Source organism: Leptopilina boulardi, unplaced genomic scaffold (genome assembly GCF_019393585.1).
Source record: "Leptopilina boulardi isolate dan_hultmark-lab unplaced genomic scaffold, ZJU_Lbou_2.1 LbouV2_382, whole genome shotgun sequence".
Taxonomy (NCBI): Eukaryota; Metazoa; Arthropoda; class Insecta; order Hymenoptera; family Figitidae; genus Leptopilina; species Leptopilina boulardi.
Genome location: NW_026137954.1, coordinates 287,580 through 307,689, shown reverse-complemented (window position 1 = coordinate 307,689; position 20,110 = coordinate 287,580). Strand labels below are relative to the sequence as shown.

Sequence of the window (20,110 nt, the reverse complement as noted above, 5' to 3'; positions counted from 1 at the left end):
TAGTTCAAAAATTAAAAAAAAGTTTTTTTTAGGCCTCCCATACTTCGCCATACTTGGCCCATAGTTCGCCCATAGTTCTAAAATTTAAAAAAAGTGTTTTTTTCGCCTTTCATACTTCGCCATACTTCGCCCATAGTTCGCCCATAGTTCGAAAATTTAAAAAAAAGTGTTTTTTTCGCCTCCCATACTTCGCCATACTTGGCCCATAGTTCGCCCATAGTTCAAAAATTAAAAAAAAGTTTTTTTTAGGCCTCCCATACTTCGCCATACTTGGCCCATAGTTCGCCCATAGTTCTAAACTTTAAAAAAAGTGTTTTTTTCGCCTTTCATACTTCGCCATACTTCGCCCATAGTTCGAAAATTTAAAAAAAGTGTTTTTTTCGCCTCCTATACTTCGCCATACTTGGCCCATAGTTCAAAAATTTAAAAAAAGTGTTTTTTTCTCCTCCCATACTTCGCCATACTTGGCCCATAGTTCGCCCATAGTTCAAAAATTAAAAAAAGTGTTTTTTTCGCCTCCCATACTTCGCCATACTTTGCCCATAGTTCGCCCATAGTTCGAAAATTAAAAAAAAGTGTTTATTTCGTTTCCCATACTTCGCCATACTTTGCCCATAGTTCGCCCATAGTTCGAAAATTTAAAAAAAAGTGTTTTTTTCGCCTCCCATACTTCGCCATACTTTGCCCATAGTTCGCCCATAGTTCGAAAATTTAAAAAAAAGTGTTTTTTTCGCCTCCCATACTTCGCCATACTTGGCCCATAGTTCGCCCATAGTTCAAAAATTAAAAAAAAGTGTTTTTTTCGCCTCCCATACTTCGCCATACTTTGCCCATAGTTCGCCCATAGTTCGAAAATTTAAAAAAAAGTGTTTTTTTCGCCTACCATACTTCTCCATACTTGGCCCATAGTTCGCCCATAGTTCAAAAATTAAAAAAAAGTTTTTTTTAGGCCTCCCATACTTCGCCATACTTGGCCCATAGTTCGCCCATAGTTCGAAAATTAAAAAAAAGTGTTTTTTTTGCCTCCCATACTTCGCCACACTTGGCCCATAGTTCGCTCATAGTTTGAAAATTTAAAAAAAAGTGTTTTTTTCGCCTCCCATACTTCGCCATACTTGGCCCATAGTTCGCCCATAGTTCAAAAATTTAAAAAAAAGTGTTTTTTTCGACTCCCATACTTCGCCATACTTGGCCAATAGTTCGCCCATAGTTCGAAAATTTAAAAAAAAGTGTTTTTTTCGCCTCCCATACTTCGCCATACTTGGCCCATAGTTCCCCCATAGTTCGAAAATTTAAAAAAAAGTGTTTTTTTCGCCTCCCATACTTCGCCATACTTGGCCCATAGTTCCCCCATAGTTCGAAAATTTAAAAAAAAGTGTTTTTTTCGCCTCTCATACTTCGCCATACTTTGCCCATAGTTCGCCCATATTTGAAGAATTTGAAAAAAATGATTTTTTTCGCCTCCCATACTTCGCCATACTTGGCCCATAGTTCCACCATAATTCAAATAATTTAAAAAAAAGTGTTTATTTCGCCTCCCATACTTTGCCATACTTTGCCCATAGTTCGCCCATATTTGAAGAATTTGAAAAAAATGATTTTTTTCGCCTCCCATACTTCGCCATACTTGGCCCATAGTTCGCCCATAGTTCAAAAATTTAAAAAAAAGTGTTTTTTTCTCCTCCCATACTTCGCCATACTGGGCCCATAGTTCGCCCATAGTTCGAAAATTTAAAAAAAAGTGTTTTTTTCGCCTCCTATACTTCGCCACACTTGGCCCATAGTTCGCCCATAGTTCGAAAATTTAAAAAAAAGTGTTTTTTTCGCCTCCCATACTTCGCCATACTTGGCCCATAGTTCCCCCATAGTTCGAAAATTTAAAAAAAAATGTTTTTTTCGCCTCTCATACTTCGCCATACTTTGCCCATAGTTCGCCCATATTTGAAGAATTTGAAAAAAATGATTTTTTTCGCCTCCCATACTTCGCCATACTTGGCCCATAGTTCCACCATAATTCAAATAATTAAAAAAAAAGTGTTTATTTCGCCTCCCATACTTTGCCATACTTTGCCCATAGTTCGCCCATATTTGAAGAATTTGAAAAAAATGATTTTTTTCGCCTCCCATACTTCGCCATACTTGGCCCATAGTTCGCCCATAGTTCAAAAATTTAAAAAAAAGTGTTTTTTTCTCCTCCCATACTTCGCCATACTGGGCCCATAGTTCGCCCATAGTTCGAAAATTTAAAAAAAAGTGTTTTTTTCGCCTTCCATACTTCGCCATACTTGGCCCATAGTTCCCCCATAGTTCGAAAATTTAAAAAAAAGTGTTTTTTTCGCTTCCCATACTTCGCCATACTTGGCCCATAGTTCGCCCATAGTTCGAAAATTAAAAAAAAGTGTTTTTTTTGCCTCCCATACTTCGCCACACTTGGCCCATAGTTCGCCCATAGTTCGAAAATTTAAAAAAAAGTGTTTTTTTCGCCTCCCATACTTCGCCATACTTGGCCCATAGTTCGCCCATAGTTCAAAAATTTAAAAAAAAGTGTTTTTTTCGACTCCCATACTTCGCCATACTTGGCCCATAGTTCCACCATAGTTCGAAAATTTAAAAAAAAGTGTTTTTTTCGCCTCCCATACTTCGCCATACTTTGCCAATAGTTCGCCCATAGTTCGAAAATTTAAAAAAAAGTGTTTTTTTCGCCTCCCATACTTCGCCATACTTGGCCCATAGTTCGCCCATAGTTCGAAAATTTAAAAAAAAGTGTTTTTTTCGCCTCCCATACTTCGCCATACTTGGCCCATAGTTCGCCCATAGTTCAAAAATTAAAAAAAAGTTTTTTTTAGGCCTCCCATACTTCGCCATACTTGGCCCATAGTTCGCCCATAGTTCTAAAATTTAAAAAAAGTGTTTTTTTCGCCTTTCATACTTCGCCATACTTCGCCCATAGTTCGAAAATTTAAAAAAAAGTGTTTTTTTCGCCTCCTATACTTCGCCATACTTGGCCCATAGTTCAAAAATTTAAAAAAAGTGTTTTTTTCTCCTCCCATACTTCGCCATACTTGGCCCATAGTTCGCCCATAGTTCAAAAATTAAAAAAAGTGTTTTTTTCGCCTCCCATACTTCGCCATACTTTGCCCATAGTTCGCCCATAGTTCGAAAATTAAAAAAAAAGTGTTTATTTCGTCTCCCATACTTCGCCATACTTTGCCCATAGTTCGCCCATAGTTCGAAAATTTAAAAAAAAGTGTTTTTTTCGCCTCCCATACTTCGCCATACTTTGCCCATAGTTCGCCCATAGTTCGAAAATTTAAAAAAAAGTGTTTTTTTCGCCTCCCATACTTCGCCATACTTGGCCCATAGTTCGCCCATAGTTCAAAAATTAAAAAAAAGTTTTTTTTAGGCCTCCCATACTTCGCCATACTTGGCCCATAGTTCGCCCATAGTTCTAAAATTTAAAAAAAGTGTTTTTTTCGCCTTTCATACTTCGCCATACTTCGCCCATAGTTCGAAAATTTAAAAAAAAGTGTTTTTTTCGCCTCCTATACTTCGCCATACTTGGCCCATAGTTCAAAAATTTAAAAAAAGTGTTTTTTTCTCCTCCCATACTTCGCCATACTTGGCCCATAGTTCGCCCATAGTTCAAAAATTAAAAAAAGTGTTTTTTTCGCCTCCCATACTTCGCCATACTTTGCCCATAGTTCGCCCATAGTTCGAAAATTAAAAAAAAAGTGTTTATTTCGTCTCCCATACTTCGCCATACTTTGCCCATAGTTCGCCCATAGTTCGAAAATTTAAAAAAAAGTGTTTTTTTCGCCTCCCATACTTCGCCATACTTTGCCCATAGTTCGCCCATAGTTCGAAAATTTAAAAAAAAGTGTTTTTTTCGCCTCCCATACTTCGCCATACTTGGCCCATAGTTCGCCCATAGTTCAAAAATTAAAAAAAAGTTTTTTTTAGGCCTCCCATACTTCGCCATACTTGGCCCATAGTTCGCCCATAGTTCTAAACTTTAAAAAAAGTGTTTTTTTCGCCTTTCATACTTCGCCATACTTCGCCCATAGTTCGAAAATTTAAAAAAAAGTGTTTTTTTCGCCTCCTATACTTCGCCATACTTGGCCCATAGTTCAAAAATTTAAAAAAAGTGTTTTTTTCTCCTCCCATACTTCGCCATACTTGGCCCATAGTTCGCCCATAGTTCAAAAATTAAAAAAAGTGTTTTTTTCGCCTCCCATACTTCGCCATACTTTGCCCATAGTTCGCCCATAGTTCGAAAATTAAAAAAAAAGTGTTTTTTTCGTCTCCCATACTTCGCCATACTTTGCCCATAGTTCGCCCATAGTTCGAAAATTTAAAAAAAAGTGTTTTTTTCGCCTCCCATACTTCGCCATACTTTGCCCATAGTTCGCCCATAGTTCGAAAATTTAAAAAAAAGTGTTTTTTTCGCCTCCCATACTTCGCCATACTTGGCCCATAGTTCGCCCATAGTTCAAAAATTAAAAAAAAGTGTTTTTTTCGCCTCCCATACTTCGCCATACTTTGCCCATAGTTCGCCCATAGTTCGAAAATTTAAAAAAAAGTGTTTTTTTCGCCTCCCATACTTCGCCATACTTGGCCCATAGTTCGCCCATAGTTCAAAAATTAAAAAAAAGTTTTTTTTAGGCCTCCCATACTTCGCCATACTTGGCCCATAGTTCGCCCATAGTTCAAAAATTTAAAAAAAAGTTTTTTTTTCTCCTCCCATACTTCGCCATACTGGGCCCATAGTTCGCCCATAGTTCGAAAATTTAAAAAAAAGTGTTTTTTTCGCCTTCTATACTTCGCCATACTTGGCCCATAGTTCGCCCATAGTTCGACAATTTAAAAAAAAGTGTTTTTTTCGCCTCCCATACTTCGCCATACTTGGCCCATAGTTCGCCCATAGTTCAAAAATTAAAAAAAAGTTTTTTTTAGGCCTCCCATACTTCGCCATACTTGGCCCATAGTTCGCCCATAGTTCTAAAATTTAAAAAAAGTGTTTTTTTCGCCTCTCATACTTCGCCATACTTTGCCCATAGTTCGCCCATAGTTCGAAAATTTAAAAAAAAGTGTTTTTTTCGCCTTCTATACTTCGCCATACTTGGCCCATAGTTCGCCCATAGTTCGAAAATTTAAAAAAAAGTGTTTTTTCGCCTCCCATACTTCGCCATACTTCGCCCATAGTTCGAAAATTTAAAAAAAAGTGTTTTTTTCGCCTCCCATACTTCGCCATACTTGGCCCATAGTTCGCCCATAGTTCAAAAATTTAAAAAAAAGTTTTTTTTAAGCCTCCTATACTTCGCCATACTTGGCCCATAGTTCAAAAATTTAAAAAAAGTGTTTTTTTCGCCTCCCATACTTCGCCATACTTCGCCCATAGTTCGAAAATTTAAAAAAAGTGTTTTTTTTCGCCTCCCATACTTCGCCATACTTGGCCCATAGTTCGCTCATAGTTCAAAAATTTAAAAAAATTGTTTTTTTCGCCTCCCATACTTCGCCATACTTGGCCCATAGTTCGAAAATTTAAAAAAAAGTGTTTTTTTCGCCTCCCATACTTCGCCATACTTGGCCCATAGTTCGCCCATAGTTCAAAAATTTAAAAAAAGTTTTTTTTTCGCCTCCCATACTTCGCCATACTTCGCCCATAGTTCGAAAATTTAAAAAAAAGTGTTTTTTTCGTCTCCCATACTTCGCCATACTTGGCCCATAGTTCGCCCATAGTTCAAAAATTAAAAAAAAAGTGTTTATTTCGTCTCCCATACTTCGCCATACTTTGCCCATAGTTCGCCCATAGTTCGAAAATTTAAAAAAAAGTGTTTTTTTCGCCACCCATACTTCGCCATACTTGGCCCATAGTTCGCCCATAGTACAAAAATTTAAAAAAAAGTGTTTTTTTCTCCTCCCATACTTCGCCATACTGGGCTCATAGTTCGCCCATAGTTCGAAAATTTAAAAAAAAGTGTTTTTTTCGCCTCCCATACTTCGGCATACTTGGCCCATAGTTCGAAAATTTAAAAAAAAGTGTTTTTTTCGCCTCCCATACTTCGCCATACTTGGCCCATAGTTCGACCATAGTTCAAAAATTAAAAAAAAAGTGTTTTTTTCGCCTCCCATACTTCGCCATACTTGGCTCATAGTTCGCCCATAGTTCAAAAATTAAAAAAAAGTGTTTTTTTCGCCTCCCATACTTCGCCATACTTTGCCCATAGTTCGCCCATAGTTCAAAAATTAAAAAAAAGTGTTTTTTTCGCCTCCCATACTTCGCCATACTTGGCCCATAGTTCGAAAATTTAAAAAAAATTGTTTTTTTCGCCTCCCATACTTCGCCATACTTGGCCCATAGTTCGACCATAGTTCAAAAATTAAAAAAAAAGTGTTTTTTTCGCCTCCCATACTTCGACATACTTTGCCCATAGTTCGCCCATAGTTCAAAAATTTAAAAAAAAGTGTTTTTTTCGCCTCCCATACTTCGCCATACTTGGCCCATAGTTCGCCCATAGTTCAAAAATTTAAAAAAAAGTGTTTTTTGCTCCTCCCATACTTCGCCATACTTGGCCCATAGTTCGCCCATAGTTCGAAAATTTAAAAAAAAGTGTTTTTTTCGCCTCCCATACTTCGCCATACTTGGCCCATAGTTCGAAAATTTAAAAAAATGTGTTTTTTTCGCCTTCCCATACTTCGCCATACTTGGCCCATAGTTCGAAAATTTAAAAAAAAGTGTTTTTTTCGCCACCCATACTTCGCCATACTTGGCCCATAGTTCTCCCATAGTACAAAAATTTAAAAAAAGTGTTTTTTTCTCCTCCCATACTTCGCCATACTGGGCCCATAGTTCGCCCATAGTTCGAAAATTTAAAAAAAAGTGTTTTTTTTGCCTCCCATACTTCGCCATACTTGGACCATAGTTCGAAAATTTAAAAAAAAGTGTTTTTTTCGCCTCCCATACTTCGCCATACTTGGCCCATAGTTCGCCCATAGTTCGAAAATTTAAAAAAAAGTGTTTTTTTCGTCTCCCATACTTCGACATACTTTGCCCATAGTTCGCCCATAGTTCGCCCATAGTTCAAAAATTTAAAAAAAAGTGTTTTTTTCGCCTCCCATACTTCGCCATACTTTGCCCATAGTTCGCCCATAGTTCGAAAATTTAAAAAAAAGTGTTTTTTTCTCCTCCCATACTTCGCCATACTGGGCCCATAGTTCGCCCATAGTTCGAAAATTTAAAAAAAAGTGTTTTTTCGCCTCCCATACTTCGCCATACTTGGCCCATAGTTCGAAAATTTAAAAAAAAGTGTTTTTTTCGCCTCCCATACTTCTCCATACTTGGCCCATAGTTCGCCCATAGTTCAAAAATTAAAAAAAAGTTTTTTTTAGGCCTCCCATACTTCGCCATACTTGGCCCATAGTTCGCCCATAGTTCAAAAATTAAAAAAAAGTTTTTTTTAGGCCTCCCATACTTCGCCATACTTGGCCCATAGTTCGCCCATAGTTCAAAAATTTAAAAAAAAGTTTTTTTTTCTCCTCCCATACTTCGCCATACTGGGCCCATAGTTCGCCCATAGTTCGAAAATTTAAAAAAAAGTGTTTTTTTCGCCTCCCATACTTCGCCATACTTGGCCCATAGTTCGCCCATAGTTCGAAAATTTAAAAAAAAGTGTTTTTTTCGCCTCCCATACTTCGCCATACTTGGCCCATAGTTCGCCCATAGTTCAAAAATTAAAAAAAAGTTTTTTTTAGGCCTCCCATACTTCGCCATACTTGGCCCATAGTTCGCCCATAGTTCTAAAATTTAAAAAAAGTGTTTTTTTCGCCTTTCATACTTCGCCATACTTCGCCCATAGTTCGAAAATTTAAAAAAAAGTGTTTTTTTCGCCTTCCATACTTCGCCATACTTTGCCTATAGTTCGCCCATAGTTCGAAAATTTAAAAAAAAGTGTTTTTTTCGCCTCCCATACTTCGCCATACTTGGCCCATAGTTCGCCCATAGTTCAAAAATTAAAAAAAAGTTTTTTTTAGGCCTCCCATACTTCGCCATACTTGGCCCATAGTTCGCCCATAGTTCAAAAATTAAAAAAAAGTTTTTTTTAGGCCTCCCATACTTCGCCATACTTGGCCCATAGTTCGCCCATAGTTCAAAAATTTAAAAAAAAGTTTTTTTTTCTCCTCCCATACTTCGCCATACTGGGCCCATAGTTCGCCCATAGTTCGAAAATTAAAAAAAAGTGTTTTTTTCGCCTCCCATACTTCGCCATACTTGGCCCATAGTTCGCCCATAGTTCGACAATTTAAAAAAAAGTGTTTTTTTCGCCTCCCATACTTCGCCATACTTGGCCCATAGTTCGCCCATAGTTCAAAAATTAAAAAAAAGTTTTTTTTAGGCCTCCCATACTTCGCCATACTTGGCCCATAGTTCGCCCATAGTTCTAAAATTTAAAAAAAGTGTTTTTTTCGCCTTTCATACTTCGCCATACTTCGCCCATAGTTCGAAAATTTAAAAAAAAAGTGTTTTTTTCGCCTCCTATACTTCGCCATACTTGGCCCATAGTTCAAAAATTTAAAAAAAGTGTTTTTTTCTCCTCCCATACTTCGCCATACTGGGCCCATAGTTCGCCCATAGTTCAAAAATTAAAAAAAAGTGTTTTTTTCGCCTCCCATACTTCGCCATACTTTGCCCATAGTTCGCCCATAGTTCGCCCATAGTTCGAAAATTAAAAAAAAAGTGTTTTTTTCGCCTCCTATACTTCGCCATACTTGGCGCATAGTTCAAAAATTTAAAAAAAGTGTTTTTTTCTCCTCCCATACTTCGCCATACTGAGCCCATAGTTCGCCCATAGTTCGAAAATTTAAAAAAAAGTGTTTTTTTCGCCTCCCATACTTCGCCATACTTGGCCCATAGTTCGAAAATTTATAAAAAAGTGTTTTTTTCGCCTCCCATACTTCGCCATACTTGGCCCATAGGTCGCCCATAGTTCAAAAATTAAAAAAAAGTGTTTTTTTCGCCTCCCATACTTCGCCATACTTTGCCCATAGTTCGCCCATAGTTCGCCCATAGTTCGAAAATTAAAAAAAAAGTGTTTATTTCGTCTCCCATACTTCGCCATACTTTGCCCATAGTTCGCCCATAGTTCAAAAATTTAAAAAAAAGTTTTTTTTTCTCCTCCCATACTTCGCCATACTGGGCCCATAGTTCGCCCATAGTTCGAAAATTTAAAAAAAAGTGTTTTTTTCGCCTCCCATACTTCGCCATACTTTGCCCATAGTTCGCCCATAGTTCAAAAATTAAAAAAAAGTTTTTTTTTGGCCTCCCATACTTCGCCATACTTGGCCCATAGTTTGCCCATAGTTCAAAAATTTAAAAAAAGTGTTTTTTTCGCCTCCCATACTTCGCCATACTTCGCCCATAGTTCGAAAATTTAAAAAAAAGTGTTTTTTTCGTCTCCCATACTTCGCCATACTTGGCCCATAGTTCGCCCATAGTTCAAAAATTAAAAAAAAGTTTTTTTTAGGCCTCCCATACTTCGCCATACTTGGCCCATAGTTCGGCCATAGTTCTAAAATTTAAAAAAAGTGTTTTTTCGCCTTTCATACTTCGCCATACTTCGCCCATAGTTCGAAAATTTAAAAAAAAGTGTTTTTTTCGCCTTCCATACTTCGCCATACTTTGCCCATAGTTCGCCCATAGTTCGAAAATTTAAAAAAAAGTGTTTTTTTCGCCTCCCATACTTCGCCATACTTGGCCCATAGTTCGCCCATAGTTCAAAAATTAAAAAAAAGTTTTTTTTAGGCCTCCCATACTTCGCCATACTTGGCCCATAGTTCGCCCATAGTTCAAAAATTAAAAAAAAGTTTTTTTTAGGCCTCCCATACTTCGCCATACTTGGCCCATAGTTCGCCCACAGTTCAAAAATTTAAAAAAAAGTTTTTTTTTCTCCTCCCATACTTCGCCATACTGGGCCCATAGTTCGCCCATAGTTCGAAATTTTAAAAAAAAGTGTTTTTTTCGCCTCCCATACTTCGCCATACTTGGCCCATTGTTCGCCCATAGTTCGACAATTTAAAAAAAAGTGTTTTTTTCGCCTCCCATACTTCGCCATACTTGGCCCATAGTTCGCCCATAGTTCAAAAATTAAAAAAAATTTTTTTTTAGGCCTCCCATACTTCGCCATACTTGGCCCACAGTTCGCCCATAGTTCTAAAATTTAAAAAAAGTGTTTTTTTCGCCTTTCATACTTCGCCATACTTCGCCCATAGTTCGAAAATTTAAAAAAAAAGTGTTTTTTTCGCCTCCTATACTTCGCCATACTTGGCCCATAGTTCAAAAATTTAAAAAAAGTGTTTTTTTCTCCTCCCATACTTCGCCATACTGGGCCCATAGTTCGCCCATAGTTCGAAAATTTAAAAAAAAGTGTTTTTTTCGCCTCCCATACTTCGCCATACTTGGCCCATAGTTCGAAAATTTAAAAAAAAGTGTTTTTTTCGCCTCCCATACTTCGCCATACTTGGCCCATAGTTCGCCCATAGTTCAAAAATTAAAAAAAAGTGTTTTTTTCGCCTCCCATACTTCGCCATACTTTGCCCATAGTTCGCTCATAGTTCGCCCATAGTTCGAAAATTAAAAAAAAAGTGTTTATTTCGTCTCCCATACTTCGCCATACTTTGCCCATAGTTCCCCCATAGTTCGAAAATTTAAAAAAAAGTGTTTTTTTCGCCTCCCATACTTCGCCATACTTTGCCCATAGTTCGCCCATAGTTCGAAAATTTAAAAAAAAGTGTTTTTTTCGCCTCCCATACTTCGCCATACTTGGCCCATAGTTCGCCCATAGTTCAAAAATTAAAAAAAAGTGTTTTTTTCGCCTCCCATACTTCGCCATACTTTGCCCATAGTTCGCCCATAGTTCGAAAATTTAAAAAAAAGTGTTTTTTTCGCCTCCCATACTTCGCCATACTTGGCCCATAGTTCGCCCATAGTTCAAAAATTAAAAAAAAGTTTTTTTTAGGCCTCCCATACTTCGCCATACTTGGCCCATAGTTCGCCCATAGTTCAAAAATTTAAAAAAAAGTTTTTTTTTCTCCTCCCATACTTCGCCATACTGGGCCCATAGTTCGCCCATAGTTAGAAAATTTAAAAAAAAGTGATTTTTTCGCCTCCCATACTTCGCCATACTTTGCCCATAGTTCGCCCATAGTTCAAAAATTAAAAAAAAGTTTTTTTTTGGGCCTCCCATACTTCGCCATACTTGGCCCATAGTTCGCCCATAGTTCAAAAATTTAAAAAAAGTGTTTTTTTCGCCTCCCATACTTCGCCATACTTCGCCCATAGTTCGAAAATTTAAAAAAAAGTGTTTTTTTCGTCTCCCATACTTCGCCATACTTGGCCCATAGTTCGCCCATAGTTCAAAAATTTAAAAAAAAGTGTTTATTTCGCCTTCCATACTTCGCCATACTTTGCCCATAGTTCGAAAATTTAAAAAAAGTGTTTTTTTCGCCTCCCATACTTCGCCATACTTGGCCCATAGTTCGCCCATAGTTCAAAAATTAAAAAAAAGTGTTTTTTTCGCCTCCCATACTTCGCCATACTTTGCCCATAGTTCGCCCATAGTTCGCCCATAGTTCGAAAATTAAAAAAAAAGTGTTTATTTCGTCTCCCATACTTCGCCATACTTTGCCCATAGTTCGCCCATAGTTCGAAAATTTAAAAAAAAGTGTTTTTTTCGCCTCCCATACTTCGCCATACTTTGCCCATAGTTCGCCCATAGTTCGAAAATTTAAAAAAAAGTGTTTTTTTCGCCTCCCATACTTCGCCATACTTGGCCCATAGTTCGCCCATAGTTCAAAAATTAAAAAAAAAGTGTTTTTTTCGCCTCCCATACTTCGCCATACTTTGCCCATAGTTCGCCCATAGTTCGAAAATTTAAAAAAAAGTGTTTTTTTCGCCTCCCATACTTCGCCATACTTGGCCCATAGTTCGCCCATAGTTCAAAAATTAAAAAAAAGTTTTTTTTAGGCCTCCCATACTTCGCCATACTTGGCCCATAGTTCGCCCATAGTTCAAAAATTAAAAAAAAGTTTTTTTTAGGCCTCCCATACTTCGCCATACTTGGCCCATAGTTCGCCCACAGTTCAAAAATTTAAAAAAAAGTTTTTTTTTCTCCTCCCATACTTCGCCATACTGGGCCCATAGTTCGCCCATAGTTCGAAATTTTAAAAAAAAGTGTTTTTTTCGCCTCCCATACTTCGCCATACTTGGCCCATTGTTCGCCCATAGTTCGACAATTTAAAAAAAAGTGTTTTTTTCGCCTCCCATACTTCGCCATACTTGGCCCATAGTTCGCCCATAGTTCAAAAATTAAAAAAAATTTTTTTTTAGGCCTCCCATACTTCGCCATACTTGGCCCATAGTTCGCCCATAGTTCTAAAATTTAAAAAAAGTGTTTTTTTCACCTTTCATACTTCGCCATACTTCGCCCATAGTTCGAAAATTTAAAAAAAAGTGTTTTTTTCGCCTCCTATACTTCGCCATACTTGGCCCATAGTTCAAAAATTTAAAAAAAGTGTTTTTTTCTCCTCCCATACTTCGCCATACTGGGCCCATAGTTCGCCCATAGTTCGAAAATTTAAAAAAAAGTGTTTTTTTCGCCTCCCATACTTCGCCATACTAGGCCCATAGTTCGAAAATTTAAAAAAAAGTGTTTTTTTCGCCTCCCATACTTCGCCATACTTGGCCCATAGTTCGCCCATAGTTCAAAAATTAAAAAAAAGTGTTTTGTTCGCCTCCCATACTTCGCCATACTTTGCCCATAGTTCGCTCATAGTTCGCCCATAGTTCGAAAATTAAAAAAAAAGTGTTTATTTCGTCTCCCATACTTCGCCATACTTTGCCCATAGTTCGCCCATAGTTCGAAAATTTAAAAAAAAGTGTTTTTTTCGCCTCCCATACTTCGCCATACTTTGCCCATAGTTCGCCCATAGTTCGAAAATTTAAAAAAAAGTGTTTTTTTCGCCTCCCATACTTCGCCATACTTGGCACATAGTTCGCCCATAGTTCAAAAATTAAAAAAAAAGTGTTTTTTTCGCCTCCCATACTTCGCCATACTTTGCCCATAGTTCGCCCATAGTTCGAAAATTTAAAAAAAAGTGTTTTTTTCGCCTCCCATACTTCGCCATACTTGGCCCATAGTTCGCCCATAGTTCAAAAATTAAAAAAAAGTTTTTTTTAGGCCTCCCATACTTCGCCATACTTGGCCCATAGTTCGCCCATAGTTCAAAAATTTAAAAAAAAGTTTTTTTTTCTCCTCCCATACTTCGCCATACTGGGCCCATAGTTCGCCCATAGTTAGAAAATTTAAAAAAAAGTGATTTTTTCGCCTCCCATACTTCGCCATACTTTGCCCATAGTTCGCCCATAGTTCAAAAATTAAAAAAAAGTTTTTTTTTGGGCCTCCCATACTTCGCCATACTTGGCCCATAGTTCGCCCATAGTTCAAAAATTTAAAAAAAGTGTTTTTTTCGCCTCCCATACTTCGCCATACTTCGCCCATAGTTCGAAAATTTAAAAAAAAGTGTTTTTTTCGTCTCCCATACTTCGCCATACTTGGCCCATAGTTCGCCCATAGTTCAAAAATTTAAAGAAAAGTGTTTATTTCGCCTTCCATACTTCGCCATACTTTGCCCATAGTTCGAAAATTTAAAAAAAGTGTTTTTTTCGCCTCCCATACTTCGCCATACTTGGCCCATAGTTCGCCCATAGTTCAAAAATTAAAAAAAAGTGTTTTTTTCGCCTCCCATACTTCGCCATACTTTGCCCATAGTTCGCCCATAGTTCGAAAATTTAAAAAAAAGTGTTTTTTTCTCCTCTCATACTTCACCATACTTTGCCCATAGTTCGCCCATAGTTCGAAAATTTAAAAAAAAGTGTTTTTTTCGCCTTCTATACTTCGCCATACTTGGCCCATAGTTCGCCCATAGTTCGAAAATTTAAAAAAAAGTGTTTTTTTCGCCTCCCATACTTCGCCATACTTGGCCCATAGTTCGCCCATAGTTCGAAAATTTAAAAAAAAGTGTTTTTTTCGCCTCCCATACTTCGCCATACTTGGCCCATAGTTCGCCCATAGTTCGAAAATTTAAAAAAAAGTGTTTTTTTCGCCTCCCATACTTCGCCATACTTGGCCCATAGTTCGCCCATAGTTCGAAAATTTAAAAAAAAGTGTTTTTTTCGCCTCCCATACTTCGCCATACTTTGCCCATAGTTCGCCCATAGTTCGAAAATTTAAAAAAAAGTGTTTTTTTCGCCTCCCATACTTCGCCATACTTGGCCCATAGTTCGCCCATAGTTCAAAAATTTAAAAAAAAGTGTTTTTTTCGCCTCCCATACTTCGCCATACTTTGCCCATAGTTCGCCCATAGTTCAAAAATTAAAAAAAAGTGTTTTTTTCGCCTCCCATACTTCGCCATACTTTGCCCATAGTTCGCTCATAGTTCGCCCATAGTTCGAAAATTAAAAAAAAAGTGTTTATTTCGTCTCCCATACTTCGCCATACTTTGCCCATAGTTCGCCCATAGTTCGAAAATTTAAAAAAAAGTGTTTTTTTCGCCTCCCATACTTCGCCATACTTTGCCCATAGTTCGCCCATAGTTCGAAAATTTAAAAAAAAGTGTTTTTTTCGCCTCCCATACTTCGCCATACTTGGCCCATAGTTCGCCCATAGTTCAAAAATTAAAAAAAAAGTGTTTTTTTCGCCTCCCATACTTCGCCATACTTTGCCCATAGTTCGCCCATAGTTCGAAAATTTAAAAAAAAGTGTTTTTTTCGCCTCCCATACTTCGCCATACTTGGCCCATAGTTCGCCCATAGTTCAAAAATTAAAAAAAAGTTTTTTTTAGGCCTCCCATACTTCGCCATACTTGGCCCATAGTTCGCCCATAGTTCAAAAATTTAAAAAAAAGTTTTTTTTTCTCCTCCCATACTTCGCCATACTGGGCCCATAGTTCGCCCATAGTTAGAAAATTTAAAAAAAAGTGATTTTTTCGCCTCCCATACTTCGCCATACTTTGCCCATAGTTCGCCCATAGTTCAAAAATTAAAAAAAAGTTTTTTTTTGGGCCTCCCATACTTCGCCATACTTGGCCCATAGTTCGCCCATAGTTCAAAAATTTAAAAAAAGTGTTTTTTTCGCCTCCCATACTTCGCCATACTTCGCCCATAGTTCGAAAATTTAAAAAAAAGTGTTTTTTTCGTCTCCCATACTTCGCCATACTTGGCCCATAGTTCGCCCATAGTTCAAAAATTTAAAGAAAAGTGTTTATTTCGCCTTCTATACTTCGCCATACTTTGCCCATAGTTCGAAAATTTAAAAAAAGTGTTTTTTTCGCCTCCCATACTTCGCCATACTTGGCCCATAGTTCGCCCATAGTTCAAAAATTAAAAAAAAGTGTTTTTTTCGCCTCCCATACTTCGCCATACTTTGCCCATAGTTCGCCCATAGTTCGAAAATTTAAAAAAAAGTGTTTTTTTCGCCTCTCATACTTCACCATACTTTGCCCATAGTTCGCCCATAGTTCGAAAATTTAAAAAAAAGTGTTTTTTTCGCCTTCTATACTTCGCCATACTTGGCCCATAGTTCGCCCATAGTTCGAAAATTTAAAAAAAAGTGTTTTTTTCGCCTCCCATACTTCGCCATACTTGGCCCATAGTTCGCCCATAGTTCGAAAATTTAAAAAAAAGTGTTTTTTTCGCCTCCCATACTTCGCCATACTTGGCCCATAGTTCGCCCATAGTTCGAAAATTTAAAAAAAAGTGTTTTTTTCGCCTCCCATACTTCGCCATACTTGGCCCATAGTTCGCCCATAGTTCAAAATTTAAAAAAAAAATGTTTTTTCGCCTCCCATACTTCGCCATACTTTGCCCATTGTTCGCCCATAGTTCGAAAATTTAAAAAAAAGTGTTTTTTTCGCCTCCCATACTTCGCCATACTTGGCCCATAGTTCGAAAATTTAAAAAAACTGTTTTTTTCGCCTCCCATACTTCGCCATACTTGGCCCATAGTTCCCCCATAGTTCGAAAATTTAAAAAAAAGTTTTTTTTTCGCCTCCCATACTTCGCCATACTTGGCCCATAGTTCGCCCATAGTTCAAAAATTAAAAAAAAGTGTTTTTTTCGCCTCCCATACTTCGCCATACTTTGCCCATAGTTCGCCCATAGTTCAAAAATTAAAAAAAAGTGTTTTTTTCGCCTCCCATACTTCGCCATACTTTGCCCATAGTTCGCCCATAGTTCGAAAATTTAAAAAAATGTGTTTTTTTCGCCTCCCATACTTCGCCATACTTGGCTCATAGTTCGCCCATAGTTCGAAATTTTAAAAAAAAGTGTTTTTTTCGCCTCCCATACTTCGCCATACTTTGCCCATAGTTCGCCCATAGTTCAAAAATTAAAAAAAAGTGTTTTTTTCGCCTCCCATACTTCGCCATACTTTGCCCATAGTTCGCCCATAGTTCAAAAATTAAAAAAAAGTTTTTTTTAGGCCTCCCATACTTCGCCATACTTGGCCCATAGTTCGCCCATAGTTCAAAAATTTAAAAAAAGTGTTTTTTTCGCCTCCCATACTTCGCCATACGTCGCCCATAGTTCGAAAATTTAAAAAAAAAGTGTTTTTTTCGTCTCCCATACTTCGCCATACTTGGCCCATAGTTCGCCCATAGTTCAAAAATTTAAAGAAAAGTGTTTATTTCGCCTTCCATACTTCGCCATACTTTGCCCATAGTTCGCCCTTAGTTCGAAAATTTAAAAAAAGTGTTTTTTTCGCCTCCCATACTTCGCCATACTTGGCCCATAGTTCGAAAATATAAAAAAAAGTGTTTTTTTCGCCTCCCATACTTCGCCATACTTGGCCCATAGTTCGCCCATAGTTCAAAAATTTAAAAAAAGTGTTTTTTTCGCCTCCCATACTTCGCCATACTTGGCCCATAGTTCGCCCATAGTTCGAAAATTTAAAAAAAAGTGTTTTTTTCGCCTCCCATACTTCGCCATACTTGGCCCATAGTTCGCCCATAGTTCAAAAATTAAAAAAAAGTGTTTTTTTCGCCTTCCATACTTCGCCATACTTTGCCCATAGTTCGCCCATAGTTCGAAAATTTAAAAAAAAGTGTTTTTTTCGCCTCTCATACTTCGCCATACTTTGCTCATAGTTCGCCCATAGTTCGAAAATTTAAAAAAAGTGTTTTTTTCGCCTTCTATACTTCGCCATACTTTGCCCATAGTTCGCCCATAGTTCGAAAATTTAAAAAAAAGTGTTTTTTTCGCCTCCCATACTTCGCCATACTTGGCCCATAGTTCGCCCATAGTTCAAAAATTTAAAAAAAAGTGTTTTTTTCGCCTCCCATACTTCGCCATACTTTGCCCATAGTTCGCCCATAGTTCAAAAATTAAAAAAAAGTGTTTTTTTCGCCTCCCATACTTCGCCATACTTTGCCCATAGTTCGCTCATAGTTCGCCCATAGTTCGAAAATTAAAAAAAAAGTGTTTATTTCGTCTCCCATACTTCGCCATACTTTGCCCATAGTTCGCCCATAGTTCGAAAATTTAAAAAAAAGTGTTTTTTTCGCCTCCCATACTTCGCCATACTTTGCCCATAGTTCGCCCATAGTTCGAAAATTTAAAAAAAAGTGTTTTTTTCGCCTCCCATACTTCGCCATACTTGGCCCATAGTTCGCCCATAGTTCAAAAATTAAAAAAAAAGTGTTTTTTTCGCCTCCCATACTTCGCCATACTTTGCCCATAGTTCGCCCATAGTTCGAAAATTTAAAAAAAAGTGTTTTTTTCGCCTCCCATACTTCGCCATACTTGGCCCATAGTTCGCCCATAGTTCAAAAATTAAAAAAAAGTTTTTTTTAGGCCTCCCATACTTCGCCATACTTGGCCCATAGTTCGCCCATAGTTCAAAAATTTAAAAAAAAGTTTTTTTTTCTCCTCCCATACTTCGCCATACTGGGCCCATAGTTCGCCCATAGTTAGAAAATTTAAAAAAAAGTGATTTTTTCGCCTCCCATACTTCGCCATACTTTGCCCATAGTTCGCCCATAGTTCAAAAATTAAAAAAAAGTTTTTTTTTGGGCCTCCCATACTTCGCCATACTTGGCCCATAGTTCGCCCATAGTTCAAAAATTTAAAAAAAGTGTTTTTTTCGCCTCCCATACTTCGCCATACTTCGCCCATAGTTCGAAAATTTAAAAAAAAGTGTTTTTTTCGTCTCCCATACTTCGCCATACTTGGCCCATAGTTCGCCCATAGTTCAAAAATTTAAAGAAAAGTGTTTATTTCGCCTTCTATACTTCGCCATACTTTGCCCATAGTTCGAAAATTTAAAAAAAGTGTTTTTTTCGCCTCCCATACTTCGCCATACTTGGCCCATAGTTCGCCCATAGTTCAAAAATTAAAAAAAAGTGTTTTTTTCGCCTCCCATACTTCGCCATACTTTGCCCATAGTTCGCCCATAGTTCGAAAATTTAAAAAAAAGTGTTTTTTTCGCCTCTCATACTTCACCATACTTTGCCCATAGTTCGCCCATAGTTCGAAAATTTAAAAAAAAGTGTTTTTTTCGCCTTCTATACTTCGCCATACTTGGCCCATAGTTCGCCCATAGTTCGAAAATTTAAAAAAAAGTGTTTTTTTCGCCTCCCATACTTCGCCATACTTGGCCCATAGTTCGCCCATAGTTCGAAAATTTAAAAAAAAGTGTTTTTTTCGCCTCCCATACTTCGCCATACTTGGCCCATAGTTCGCCCATAGTTCGAAAATTTAAAAAAAAGTGTTTTTTTCGCCTCCCATACTTCGCCATACTTGGCCCATAGTTCGCCCATAGTTCAAAATTTAAAAAAAAAATGTTTTTTCGCCTCCCATACTTCGCCATACTTTGCCCATTGTTCGCCCATAGTTCGAAAATTTAAAAAAAAGTGTTTTTTTCGCCTCCCATACTTCGCCATACTTGGCCCATAGTTCGAAAATTTAAAAAAACTGTTTTTTTCGCCTCCCATACTTCGCCATACTTGGCCCATAGTTCCCCCATAGTTCGAAAATTTAAAAAAAAGTTTTTTTTTCGCCTCCCATACTTCGCCATACTTGGCCCATAGTTCGCCCATAGTTCAAAAATTAAAAAAAAGTGTTTTTTTCGCCTCCCATACTTCGCCATACTTTGCCCATAGTTCGCCCATAGTTCAAAAATTAAAAAAAAGTGTTTTTTTCGCCTCCCATACTTCGCCATACTTTGCCCATAGTTCGCCCATAGTTCAAAAATTAAAAAAAAGTTTTTTTTTGGGCCTCCCATACTTCGCCATACTTGGCTCATAGTTCGCCCATAGTTCGAAATTTTAAAAAAAAGTGTTTTTTTCGCCTCCCATACTTCGCCATACTTTGCCCATAGTTCGCCCATAGTTCAAAAATTAAAAAAAAGTGTTTTTTTCGCCTCCCATACTTCGCCATACTTTGCCCATAGTTCGCCCATAGTTCAAAAATTAAAAAAAAGTTTTTTTTAGGCCTCCCATACTTCGCCATACTTGGCCCATAGTTCGCCCATAGTTCAAAAATTTAAAGAAAAGTGTTTATTTCGCCTTCCATACTTCGCCATACTTTGCCCATAGTTCGCCCTTAGTTCGAAAATTTAAAAAAAGTGTTTTTTTCGCCTCCCATACTTCGCCATACTTGGCCCATAGTTCGAAAATATAAAAAAAAGTGTTTTTTTCGCCTCCCATACTTCGCCATACTTGGCCCATAGTTCGCCCATAGTTCAAAAATTTAAAAAAAGTGTTTTTTTCGCCTCCCATACTTCGCCATACTTGGCCCATAGTTCGCCCATAGTTCGAAAATTTAAAAAAAAGTGTTTTTTTCGCCTCCCATACTTCGCCATACTTGGCCCATAGTTCGCCCATAGTTCAAAAATTAAAAAAAAGTGTTTTTTTCGCCTTCCATACTTCGCCATACTTTGCCCATAGTTCGCCCATAGTTCGAAAATTTAAAAAAAAGTGTTTTTTTCGCCTCTCATACTTCGCCATACTTTGCTCATAGTTCGCCCATAGTTCGAAAATTTAAAAAAAAGTGTTTTTTTCG

General features: G+C 37.7%; 2 long non-coding RNA genes across 2 annotated transcripts; both read left to right on the top strand.

The window, feature by feature from the left end:
* Positions 1-365: 365 nt before the first annotated feature.
* Positions 366-4,407, top strand: LOC127288261 (uncharacterized). The gene is made up of 2 exons (XR_007844011.1): positions 366-795; positions 3,951-4,407. It is a non-coding gene; the product is annotated as an uncharacterized LOC127288261 (long non-coding RNA).
* A 1,623-nt stretch (positions 4,408-6,030) lies between these two features.
* Positions 6,031-14,639, top strand: LOC127288259 (uncharacterized). The gene is made up of 2 exons (XR_007844009.1): positions 6,031-6,258; positions 13,441-14,639. It is a non-coding gene; the product is annotated as an uncharacterized LOC127288259 (long non-coding RNA).
* Positions 14,640-20,110: the final 5,471 nt, after the last annotated feature.